Below are 13,556 nucleotides of genomic sequence, written 5' to 3' on the forward strand. Positions count from 1 at the left end.
ACAACTATGCGAACTGCGTGCTACAAGGATATGGTGGCGTAAAGTAACTATTGGTTTTCTTGGTAACTTGAACCTATATATCAATATTTATTATGCTGATTCGCTCAATTTTGAGGAAGCCACTAGAAATAATTTTAGTTAAATGTATTTGTGAAAATTGTTTGGATATCAGAAATCGAAGCAGGCCCAGATCTCCAGAGCAGCTACAGGACATGCTGCTGATAAAAGTCTTCAAATGTGCTCATATAATCAGAGTGTCGTCACCTCGCTTCCGCTACATTTGAGAATAAATTGAGCGCTGGGAGGTGCTCGGTGTATTTCGTAATGACCTAAACTCTGATATCATTTTCTTCTCAAAGGCACCGCAGTAATCAACGGTTCTTATTTTTCTGGGTTTCCTAAGTATTCTTTATTTATTTTTATTTTATTGAAACTTGAATTTTCATTTTTATAACGTATCAGGTTGCTTTTGATTACTTTAGTAGTACCACTCAATTAAAGTTGGTGAATTTCACCGGGATTTTTGTAACAAAACTATAGCCGAGAATTTCCGATCGTAGGGCGGCGCGGCATGAGTGTACTGGTAAAACAGGCTTGGTGTTCTCGTTAAGAGGGTACAGAAATGAAAATTGAGATATAGAAATTTCGTTCGGAAATGAGTCAAGCATGACGAATAATAACAGTAAGTGACAAACGCACGTTTTTATTTGCAACGACTGGCTATATTTTTTCGTTCCAAACGGTGCACTCGAGCAAGAACCCGAGGAGAAGCGAACGGAGAGTGCGATCCGTCAGAGGATATCCAGCACAAACAAAAAACAACAAGACTCCCCGCATTTGTGACGTAGCAAGGCTGGCGTGGTTGTGAGCTTTGCTACTTGTGGCGTTGTGGTGGCGTGGACGCGTTACAACCAAGCCGTTAGAAGTACCCGTGGGATGACGAGCGTGTGACTGGCCCAAAGAGCACGTAGCTTCCGCACCACTCTCAGCTTAGTAGTGAACAGGGTGGGGAAAGCAACTTTTGTCCGAGTTTTGATCGGCGGGCTAATCTTCTCGGGCAAGGATGGCTTTGTCCGGGAACACAAGCGACGGTCCGAGCAAAAGGGGAGTCCCTCCTTTCTTTCTTCTTGAACAATTTGGTACAATGCGCGATTTATGAGTTGAGGAAAGCTAAGAAGGAAAAAGTTGAAAAATCGTTTCATGATCGCTTTGAGCAATTGAGCGTACTTCGGAAGAGCGGCACTGTTCCGATGTTTAGTGTGACTACGTAACGGTTCATGCAACGTCATGGTCTACGTAACAAGATCCAAACGTTGCTAGATTACCTTTCAACCAAGCTTCACAGGCATCCACCAGGTACAGATTGGAAGATAGTATAATTAGCTTTAAATTTAATTTTCTTATGCCTTTCAACGAAAGGCTGGTGTTTTTGAGGTTATGCTTCAACATGAAACACATTTCAGCTAGAAAATGACCACTAGAATTTTAACTGCGCACCCGTTTAATGTCAAGTACGTAAGCAAAAGCTCAAAAGCAACCGTAACTATGTTCGAAATGGTTCGTCTTAGCTCGGTGGTATTTTTCGCAATGCTACGGCGTATACGCCGTTGCATCGTGACAAATGGCACATAGATGTACCTATAGGTAAATCTTGAAAATCCGCTCACCGCACACTAATCAAAAATTTAATAAAAAAACAAATTGAATTCAGTAGCCTCGCATCACCATAACAACAGAGCAGAATATTCGATCCTATTATCTGCAATATTCTGCGCTTTCTAATTACACCGCAATGAATATAAATAAAATCATACTCACAATAATTATCTTGGACGATAATTTCTGCAATCGCTCTTCTATAAGTTGGGAAGCGTAGCTATTTCCAACCTCGAAGTCCGCCAGAGTTGAATGTATCACTCCGTTCACAATCCTCGCGTCCATTTCGGGTGTTTTCTTTTTCTAACGGTGTAAAAATGACACATTAGTACACACTCTTTTCAAACGATAAAACTAGGTAAAAAGTATAACGTGGTTCATGAAGGTGCAGTGTTGTCAATTTACAAGAGCTCTCTTTATAGTTTTACTTTGGCGAAATGAAGTCACGACCAAGACCGTAATGGCCATTTCTAGTTTTTAAAGTCATATGAAATCATGGAAATAAAAGATATAAAAAATAAAACTGTGCTACTTAAAGAAACCTGTTTTTTTTCTTGTTTTTAAAGAAAAAAATTTTTACCGGCCTCAACAAGAGAGCTCAAAACAACTTACTCCGCCTTGGTTTGAAGCCCCTTTTAAGTCAACGTGAAACACAATATTAGCTAGAATATTCTAGACCAATCGTTCCCGTTCTAAATGGCGTGCGGGCCCAGCTGTCTGATGCGCACCTAAACGCAGTACTTATATATGTTAGCTATGCACACGCCGTACGTTACGTGATTAACAACTGTTGTTAAAATACTTGCAACACAAAATTGCGGTGCTATAACTCTACGATAATTATATGACATGGAAAATGTTTATGCACGCTACATTTTCATTTTGATTTCTGTTCGAGTCTTTTCATCCATTTAGCCACCTGTGGGAGCAACGGCGGAAGACTAAAAGAGCACTCTCAGCGTGATGTCTAACAAATCGTCTGCCCAAAACACGGTTCGTAGATCCAGGCAAGCAATGTCATTTCGCGGTTTAAGCCGACTTTGATGTTTTCAAATATCAAACCACGACCACTTTAAAGGGACTGTCCGTGAAAGCCGTAAGCTACTAAGCTTTTGCGCTGGTCACGTAGAATGGGCTGAAATATAGTAAGATCTGATATTTACGTCATTAAAAGGCGCCTCAATATTTAATAAATATATTATGAACTTCAAGACGCTACTGCACGCAACATTTCGCAAGTATGCATGGCCGGTCATGTCGTGACGTTCCAACAAGCATGGTATACACTTTTTAGAAAAAAGGGTCTATATAGTCCTACCTAAAGGGAGGAATGCTCTTGACACACATGTTCCTTCAGAGAGGGAAAAGATTTCATCCCTGAAAGCAAGGTGACAAAGTTTCTTTGTCGCCTGCATCTCATTATGGCGGCGCCGAATTGAGCAAATCGAGGTCAATAAGGCTTAACGAGGACGGCGCTTTTTGTACGGGGTGGGAAGAGCCGAAAATATAGGCTTAACACGATCGTTCCAGGAACTGTATTTATTTCCGAAGCAGGCTACCCCCCGCAGGTAAAGAAACTTCCGTTTCAAAAGCAGTCACTCAGTCCCCTTATCGCCAACAGTGCGATGTTTAACGGATACACCCGGTTCCCAGTTACTTCGCGCACTTTAGGTCTTACCTCTGCATCTCTCGAGCCACAATTCCTTCGTCAACCGCACTTCACGGAGGAGTGGTAAACCTGTTTGCGAAACCAAAAGCTGCTCTCAAGAACCGCAAATTCGAAGCTGCCTACTTGGTCAAAACTATGCCGAGGCGTGAAAGGAGGTTAAATCGCTTGCCACCAGAGAGAATAGTCAAGCCGACCATTTGCACGTAGTTAGGCAAGGTGGCGTTAGCAAAACCCAATGGATGTGCTACCAAAATATTTTCATTTGCTCACGCCATCATTACACTTCGCTACGCCTTTATTATACACAGATGTACATATAATACGCATACCACTAGCATCAGCTAAACAAATACATTGAGCGCATATGCATACACAGCACACACAAACGTCAATAGAACAGCACGCTAACCCGATAACTACTGAGCTCTGCGTTTCCACGTTTCATACTGGTCGTTTTGAAGGTAGGGATTTTCTCGGTGACCACCTAAGCAATAAATAGTTTTCCCAGCATGTTGATTTTTTTTTTTTTTTCAGTAATGTCCTACCTCTAAGAGTATTTCGAACGGCCTAGGGAATGAATTTCTTAGCCAGAAAGGAGACGCTCATGCCGCAGGTATTTGGAAGTCAATAAATCAAACCGCCCCATTGCGGTTCCAAGCCACGTGTTTGCTTCCCCGCACGGCACAGTGAGCTCAAAAATAGCTATCGTTAGTGGCGCGCTACTTGGAGAACAGTTTCTCCAGGAATCGGAGTATATTTAAACAGCAAAATAAAGGATAGCTTTTTTGTCGATTTTACCTGCCATCCTCCCTTAACGCTAAAATTCCAAATATGGAAATTGACGTACTTTCCGTCATATTTCCATAGTGTTCAGTCCTTTACCCAGAGAGCAGTCGCTCTTGGGGAGGAGACAACAGGACATCGTACACGCCAGTCATATTGGCCACTGCACGACGGGAGCTACGGTTCAGATCAGCGTTCCAACATAAGTATCCGCACTTCGATTGATTGCACCGTAATCCCTCAAGCGGTTTTAAACTCTTCAGTGTGAGGCGGAATGTCAACCATAGCCCCCCTCGATCATGGCCCGACCAGCAGCATCAATGACCGACCATTTACGTCATGTCATCTTGTTGTTACATCACTGGTTGCTCATTGCCCCCTAGAACTAGAGAAACCAGAGAACAAGACGTGCTTACTTCAAGCTGTACCTGAACGTCGAGGTATTTCTTCACGACTCCCGGAATGACTGTGTAATCGAAAAACCCGCTGGCCGCGGCATGCACAGCTGACTTTCTGCCACAAGGTCACCCGAACGTGTATGCCGTTCCCATGAACTTTCTTTTCTGTTTACAAATTTTCGTAGTGTTTATAGTAAGCAAGATATTTTGCTTAAAGAGGCGCGTATGAACAATCATCAGATCATCTTAGAGACTGAAACGTGGTTGAACGGAGACGTACCTTGCGAATTGCTATTTAGTCAATCATATTCAACCTACCGTAAAGATCGTAATGATTGTAGAGGAGGAGGTGTCTTAATAGCCATAAACGGTTTACAGACCTCGGCTGCTGAAGTTGCCACAGAACTGGAACTTGTATGGGTTGAACTGCAAATATTGCACTTAATATTCTTGTTGGGAGTGTGTTATCGCCCTCCGAGCTCTGGAAGAGATTTTGTTCAAAAACTTGGAGACAATTTAGAAAATGTGTTTGCGACATATGCAAACAGTGCCATTATTTTGACAGGCGATGTTAGCTTCCCATCTATTAACTGGATGAACGATGCAGTTGCATCCAGATGCGCAACCCCTCATAGTGTTTAGATTTTATTAACCTTCTTTCTGCATTTGTATTGCATCAAAGTTTTCTCGAGCCGAGACGTGGCAATTCAACATCAGACCTATTTTGTATAACCCATCCTGAACACATCTCTTCTATGCAGCTCATATCGCAAGCTATTGATCATGCGATCATAAACATTTCCCTATCAGTAAAACTCCCGGACAAACAAAGGTAATTCAGAGCAATCTGAGATTACCCAAAAGCTGACCTAGAGGGTTTAAACACCGCTCTTTTTAAAGCACTTGTGGGTATTAAAAATGTGTTCAATGATCGTTATGTCAAAACCAATTGGACCTTATTCAAGCAAGTTTTGCTTAGCTCTGCTAATCGGTTCATTCCAAAAAATATTCTTTCCTCAAGCACCTTCCCTCCTTGGTTCTCCGTAAAAATTAAACGAATATTAAACAAAAAGGAACGTTTATACCGCAAAGCTAAACAGCCAAACGAGGATGCTATATGGCTTCATTTTCGAGCGTTCTTTAAAGGGACCATGAAATGATTTTAAAATCGAGTTTCATCCACCGCACGTCGTAAAAGGTGTGAAAAGAAACACAAAAACACAAAAATAGGGAGCCAAAAAAAATTATTTGCTATAGAAAGTTTAAAAGGAAACTGGACTCTTTTGCGCCTTTCTTCCTTCGCCTGTTCACTGCGATGCATCCGCGGAAATGGAGCACGTCAGCCAAATCCAGGTCGCCTATTGGGTAAGAGCCTACCTCACCAGCACCGCGATCGTAAACAATAAATAGCCGGCGAATGTTTCCTAAAAGTTTTGTTCAATAATATTCAGATCCACATTTTGTAGCACAATTAGAGATGTGTGGCGAAAATTGCCAAATTTGATAATGCTGAGAGCCAGGCGCCCTCTATCGTGTGGTAAACGAAGCAACTACTGCGCGTGCGCAGTAGGGCAGGGCCGACAGTTACTTGGGTGGCGGCCAGCGACGAACGTTTATTTTCTTTGTTTTCCTTCCTCTCAAAACTCTGACTGACTGAACGTTTATTTTTCTACGTGTTCTTCCCGCGCGTGCCGACTTCAAGCAGCAAGAAAACAGTACTTAAAACAGACCACGACGAACAAGAACGCTGGATCCACCGACTCCGACGAAGCGTATAGGCCTAGCAGGCATTCCGACTCGGCGCTGCGTTGCTTCGTCGCAAGACCGTCTGCCTACGATCGGCTGGCGTGCTAAATGAAATATGCCCGCGCGACCCTTGTGGACCCTTCCCGTATTATAGTTTGATCACTGACCTCAATTCTAGATTAAGAGGTGAGGTCAATCTCTTCCCCTTGTTTTCCGAGGCAGTGTTGACGAGCACTCGTCGTAAAGGGACTCTCGTCGATTCTATCTTCTTGTTTTGTGTGATATAGAGCTGAAATAAACGCCGTATGGATTACCTTCGTAACACGGTATGTACACTTTGTTATTGGTATGCCACTTTTATTCTGACAGACTGCACGTCAATGTCGAACTATAACAGTTCGTGCGAGGTATACGTACAGTCGCCGGCCATATGAGCTCCCCCGGCCGAACGCCGACCGGAGCAGCGAAAATCCCGCATGCGGCGCGTCGAGCGTTGTCGCGTTCTGGGAGCCGGCCTATTGGAACCCAACCATTCAGTTATCAAAGGGGTGGACGCAGGAAGTTTAATAGCATTCCGCGTTTTGGAACGTGAATCTGAATGAAGCACGGCAGATTACAATCCCGATTCCGGTTGTAGGTAAACGCAGACGGCTTATCGAAATTCTTCGCTGCATAATATCTCTGACATGTTATATGCTACTTCTTTTTTAGTTGCAAAACCGCTTTGTCATTTTAAATATTTCCTACCCGAAGAGTAATCCTTCGCACAAACTTTCTTACAATCTTTCTCAAACCTAGACTAGACAATGACAAGCGATTTTGAAATAATTTATTTAATTTGTAGGGATATGCTATAAATAAGAAAAAGAAAAAGATTTGTGTCGAAGCAGAATAAAGATTCAGGCACTTTTCATGAACGCGTTTTGTCGAAGAGACTCTATTGTTCTGCGCTCAGTAGCGTGTTGCTTCGCCAAGGGTAATTATCTACACGATGACTTTGCAGATGGTTTCCTGGTCAGCCACTTCTCGCTTGCCGAGGGATCATTGTTGTCATGCCTAATATCATATCAAACATAGGGTCTTTACATTTGTAAACATCGATCGAACACTGCTGCTTTATCTACGCCTAAAGCAAGCTCCAGTTTATCAGCAGTTATACCATCATCTCCAAACACCTGGGGCCAACACCCGAAGACGGCAATTCTAATCGGCCATGTTTTCGTGATTCACACTTGTAAAGGCTGAAAACCCAATAAAAGCTATGCATCCACCCCTTTGATAACGGAATGGTTTGGTCCCAATAGCCCGGTTCCCAAAACGCGGCAATGCTCGACGCGCCGCGTGCGGGATTTTCGCGGACCCGGTCGGGGTTCGGTCGGGGGAGCTCACATGGCCGGCGACTGTACAACCCCGGTCCAACCTTTCTTTGCCGAGTGTCGCGTCAGTATCGAGTTGCAATCGTAAAAGAACGGTCCCGAAGCGCTTACAAACAGCGCGAATACAAGACTTCCATCAAGCGCGCGCGTCCGCTCCGAGTGTAAACAGGTATTTACGTGGCTCTTGCTGACACTCGTAGTTCAAACGTATCGTTTTTAACGTCGGCTCGCTCCTGCATCTCCGAGGCCGCGAAAAACGCCATCTACGTCGCTTTGCAAACGACTGACACGGGCCGGCCCTTCTGCCAACAATGACAGGGTGGTTGACTTCTGGAGTCTTCACCGGAAGACTCGCTGCACTTCCCAACAGGCATACCGGCGTATGGGACTAGTCCCATGCTGTAGCTGTAGTGCAACATATCTCATTGAATTTCGCTCAGTTGCGATGCGGCGATGAGAGGCGCCGATTCAGGAAATACGTCGGTGACATCAGCGCAGTAAAACCTACCGGCGCACCCCAACTCGTTGCCGCTAACACTCCCATTCTCCTACTGCCGAGAGAACTTCCGGTTCCGGAAACGGCCTACGTCAAGGCTTCTTTTGCGGTCAGTTGGAGAGAATGAAAAAGTCAATATTTCAATAATTTTTTGTGTAGAAGTTAATAAACCGAGACGAAAACGGATGCCTGTTCGGCATTCAGTGAACATTGACGGTTTAATGTAAAAGTTATCTGGAAAAAGTAAAAAGGTAATTTCATGGTCCCTTTAAGGAGTGCAAACATTAAATCGAGATAGCAAAACGTTTTTCAACTACGATCTGAAGAAAACATTAATTGAAAACCTGAAGGCGTTTTTGTCGATCATCAATCCTAAACCTAGCAGTGCCAACCTGCCCACCACTGACTCACAAGGTAACTTGCTATCCCCTAATGCGGTTGCTTCAAACTTCAATACTCTTTTTGGTGGCATTTTTACGCAAGAAACCTTCCGAGCCCCCAAGCTTATGTATTCTACGTCTGAATGTCTCACGCCTATGGAAGATGTTTACCTCTGAATCGATGGTATTGTGAATGTAATTAATCAACTCCCTTTGAATTCTTCACCTGGTAATGATGTAATTAACTCTCGACACTTAAAATTGACGAAAGATACGTCCGCCGAGTCTTGGCTCCTAATTTTGAACATCCTCTTAAATTCTCCCTACTGCCGTCTGACTGGCTAAATGCAAACGTAGTCCCAATCTTCAAATCGGGTAATTTAAATAATCTAACTAATTACAGTCTGATTTCACTGACTAGTGTTTCGTGCAAGCTTGAGCATATCGTTTTCAGCAACGTAATGTCACATCTGGATAGCAGTCACTTGTCTTCTAACCAGCATAGTTTTTGTTATCTGTGTGGCAGGTGCTCATGCCGTGACGTGCAGCGTGCACGCGAGACTGTCGCTTGAAGTACTTGACTGACTGCCTACCCGAGCGATAGCAGGCAGCCGTCTTCCGACCGGGCTGATTTCTGTAACCCGTTTTTCTTGTAAATGCACTACATTTATTGGCGACGAGGATAGGATTCTCGCAAAGAATTCCTACTGCAATCGGGTCGACGGGTTGGATCATCGTCTGACTGCTGTGGGCTTGACTTGAGCCAAGGATTGTCCAGCCTCGGAATCCTAGAGCGGCCTTCAAGCGGTAACCCCTCAGCGAGGACCATAAGTCGCATCGGGCACATCGAGTCTTTCGACAAAATGACGAGCGACTGGCGCTCGTACGAAGAAAGACTTGCGTCGTACCTCCTGGTAAACGAGGTTCCCGAAGGTAGGAAGGTTCATGCCTTCTTGATCTCGTCGGTCCGAAGACATGCGCTTTATTGACGCTCACGGCCCCGCAGTCACCGTCCGGAAAGCCGTTTACCGCGTTACCCATGCTTCTGGGTGATCGTCTTGCGCCGCAGCCATCCGTCATAGCGGAAAGGGCGAAGTTCTACAAGCGTTCGTAAGAAGAAAGTGAATGCATCGCCGAACTTGTGGCTGTTCTTCGAGATCTAACACATAGCTGCGATTTTGGAGGCTTTCTTGACGAACCGCTCCGCTACCGTTTTGTGTGCGGCCTTCGCCAAAAGACGTACAGCGCGTCCTCTTCACATAAGACAAAAAGCTGGGTTTCCAGAAGTAGGTAGAGAGGGCCCTTGCGATGGAAATAGCAACTAAAGTGCAGCGTGAAAGCACACCAGCGGTGCATCGGTCCCTTACGTCCACAATGCTCGGGTCGACCACAAAGCACGGACCGACAAGCTAGTGCCAGAGCAGTCCAGTTGTTTCCGTTGTGACTGGACCAACCATCGCAGTGATGAGCGCCCTTACGTCGGTGACACATTTTTCAAGTGCAACTGGAAAGGGAACACTCGGTGCGCCTGCTGCTCAGGTAACAGAAGCCGACAAAATCGAAACGACAAAGGCAGGTGAAAAGCCTAACGTCCGTTCACGACGCGGTATCTCTGCAAGCGGTCAAAACTGCGGGCTCGGAACCGGTCACCGTACCCATAAACGTTGACTGTGAGAAGAATACGATGGAACTCGACACAGGCGCAGCTGTGTCCGTTGTCTCATTGGCTGAATTTCAGAAGCTGTTCCTAAGAAAGCGGTTACAGCCAACGACGCTGACACTTCGCACGTGTACAGGAGACTTTGTGAAGACGAAGGGTCTGGCCTTGGTCTTTGTGCAAAACAACGACCAAAGTAAGGAGCTTCCACTGTACGTCATGGAAGCCAAGGGACCGGCGTTGCTTGTCAGAGAATGGCTGCTAGCAATTCGCTTAGCCTGGAAAAATCTGCTCCCTGTCAACAGGCTCGAAACGTCAGAGAGTCTCAAACAGCAGTTCGACGCCTTATTGGAGAACCACAGCGACCTTTTCGAAGATGAGCTCGGCACCATTTCTGGGGAACAAGCCGAACTTTTTCTTCGTGAAGGTTGACAGCCAAAGTTTTTGAAGGCTGGAAGCATTTCATTCGCAATGCAAGCAGCAGTCAAGACAGAATCGGCAAAAATGGAAAAGTTGGGAGTCATCACGCCCGTAGCTACCAGCTTGCTGTTAGGCACGGGCGTGATGCTGTCCGACCTGAAGGATCCAGAAAACTGCGTCGATGAGACCGTGGTCAGTTAATTTGCAACCACCCCACAGACGGCAACCGACAATTCCGCCAAGCAACAGCGCTACCCCACAAGACATCGCCGTCCTTCAGACAGACACGCCCCATAACATTTTTGGCCTTGTGTGCAGTGCTGGCGTTCCCTTTTTTTTTGTTTTGTTTTTCAATTAAAGCGGGGGAATGTTATGTGTGTTGCAGGTGCTCGTGCCAAGACGTGCAGCGTGCGCCCGAGAGTGTCGCGTGGAGTACTTGACTGACTGCCTACCCGAGCGATAGCATGCAGCCGTGTTCCGACCGGGCTGATTTTGTAACCCGTTTTTTTTTAAATACACTACAGTTTTCTTAAGAACCTTTCTTGTATTACACAACTGTTTGAACTTGCCAACGATTTACATATTAATCTACATTCTTCCAAACAAACAGATACAATCTTCCTAGACTTTTCAAAAGCCTTTGACCGGGTCTACCCCTAACAGATTAATATCCATACTCGTACATCTAAACTTCAACAGTAACATTGTCTCCAAGATTCAAGCTTCCGTGTCACATCGTACTTAATCTGTGATCGTCGACAATGTCCCTTTATATCCACTGAAAGTCATCTCTCGCGCCCCTCAAAGTTCTCTTCTAGGGCAACTACTTTTTGTAAGTTTTGTGAATGATATTGCTTCTTCATTATCCTCCATCGTTCGATTGTATGCTGACTAAATTGTGATTTATCGAAATATTTCTTTCATTGATGACTGCATCACCTTGCAACAAGATCTAGAAGCTTTAACATCTTGGTGTCATTCTTAGCTCATGGCGATCAACACGGAAAAAATCTAAAATGATGTCATTCTCAAGATCACAAAACAAAGTCAGTTTTTCATAATATATTTCATCTGGTGTCGTTGAGCGGATGAACACATATAAATATTTAGGAGTGCACCTCTCTGAAGACTTATCAGGGAAGAGTCACGTAAACTACATTTGTTCTAAAGCTATCAAAACATTAGGATTTATGAGAAGGCATATTTTTCTCGCAAACTCTCTTGTTAAACTTTTAGCATATATTACACTGGTCACAACTAAGCTGGAGTATGCATCAGTGATATAAAACCCTCATCAAAGCTTTTTAATTAATAAACTGGAAGCTGTCGAAAATCGTGCTACTCGTTTTATCACTCGTGCAGTGCCTTTTTATAGCCGAACCCAGGTGGCAGGTCCAGCCAGCAGTGACGTCATGTGATGTCATAACCGATACAGTAACTACACTAGGAATAGCATCAGTACATATCCCTGTAAACTCTTGACATTCGTAGAAAAATAGATCGACTCTCTTTCATGCAGATATTGCACTATAACCCGTGGTCTCGCCAAACCTGTATTTCCCCGGTCCATTATATTTCCTCCCGTCTCGACCACCCCTGAAACGTTGAACCCATTTTTTTTCGAAAACCAACACATTCAAATGATCACCTATTTCATTATGCATAAGGGATTGGAATAGCTTATACCCACAAGCTTGGCAACTACCAGTGACCATAAATGTTATTTGCAGCTGATTGCTAAAATGTTTGAATAGTGTTTATATAGTGATGTTTCCAAAGCTTTCCTTCATTTTTTTTTTGTGTTTTGTTGTCTTTTTTGTTTTGAGCCATGGATATGGCACCCCCCTCTGTAATGCCTCCTTCAGGAGGCCCTGAAGGTAATACAAATGAAATTAAATGAAACTACATTTTAACTGTAGGATGTACCGCAGCGAAGGTGTGCACGCCCGAGCTTAACGCTCTTTTTTTTCAAAATGAACCAAATACAGAAACCAAAACTAAGCCCATTTTTCGCATTGTTTGAACTATTAAGCTCAACAATACTTGAGTGGGGGTGAGTTGGTTGTTCATCATTGAATTTAAACTGCACTGGCAGGTAGTCAAAGGCAACAAAACTGAGACAATGGAAAAACTACATCGAACACGAGAAGCTCAAACTGACAACTACTTATTTCCTTCCATCGCACAGAAAAGGAAAACACTTTCAAAAACAAAGTGTAAAAGACGGGATGAAAGAAAGACAAAAGTGCGTGAAGCAAAAACACCAGAGATATATAAACGATTACAGACATGACTATGCTTGATTCTTCGCTGTGCCACCGCTATCTACGCTGGCGTCCAAGTGACCACCTAGCTCTTCGTAATTTACGACCTTTTGTGACTGAAATGTTTTTTAATGCGGAAGCATTATATGTCCCATGGAGTGAACCGGTGTTATCAGGTCGTGAAGCCGCACCAAACGGAACATAAACTACCCTGTTCCCATGGAGCCAAGCCTGTCGTCCATCTGATGGATAGACTCCCATTGTCTGGCGCGCGTCATAGCTTCAAGGAACGAGGCTCCCATTGGCTGCCGTGCGGCGTAGATCCAAGGACCACCCCCAGAGAAGGCCTCACCCTGCCGGCGCAGCGGCTGGCCGCAGTGCCAGCAGAACCCGCACGTGCGAACTCCGGAGTGGCTACACGGCCGAGCTCAGCGCGCCGCGGGCACTTCACGAGTGTGCGCACTCGGCCGTCGGGAGGCGCAAGCGGATCGCGATTCGAAGCGTCCCAGGCGGCAAGAAGACGAGGCCCTTCGACACTGCGAGGCGGAAGCAATACGTCGCAGGCGGCATGCTTTCGCATTAAGAAATCATAATAAATGCTTAGGTGTCCTCGGACTTGTTTTTAAGCAATATAATTTTTATATTTGTTTATACTATAACTTGGTCGATGACATGTAAAATATAAAGTGATTCAAAAATTGTCACCCAACA

Source organism: Ixodes scapularis, unplaced genomic scaffold (genome assembly GCF_016920785.2).
Source record: "Ixodes scapularis isolate PalLabHiFi unplaced genomic scaffold, ASM1692078v2 ptg000225l_1___fragment_3__unscaffolded, whole genome shotgun sequence".
NCBI lineage: Eukaryota > Metazoa > Arthropoda > Arachnida > Ixodida > Ixodidae > Ixodes > Ixodes scapularis.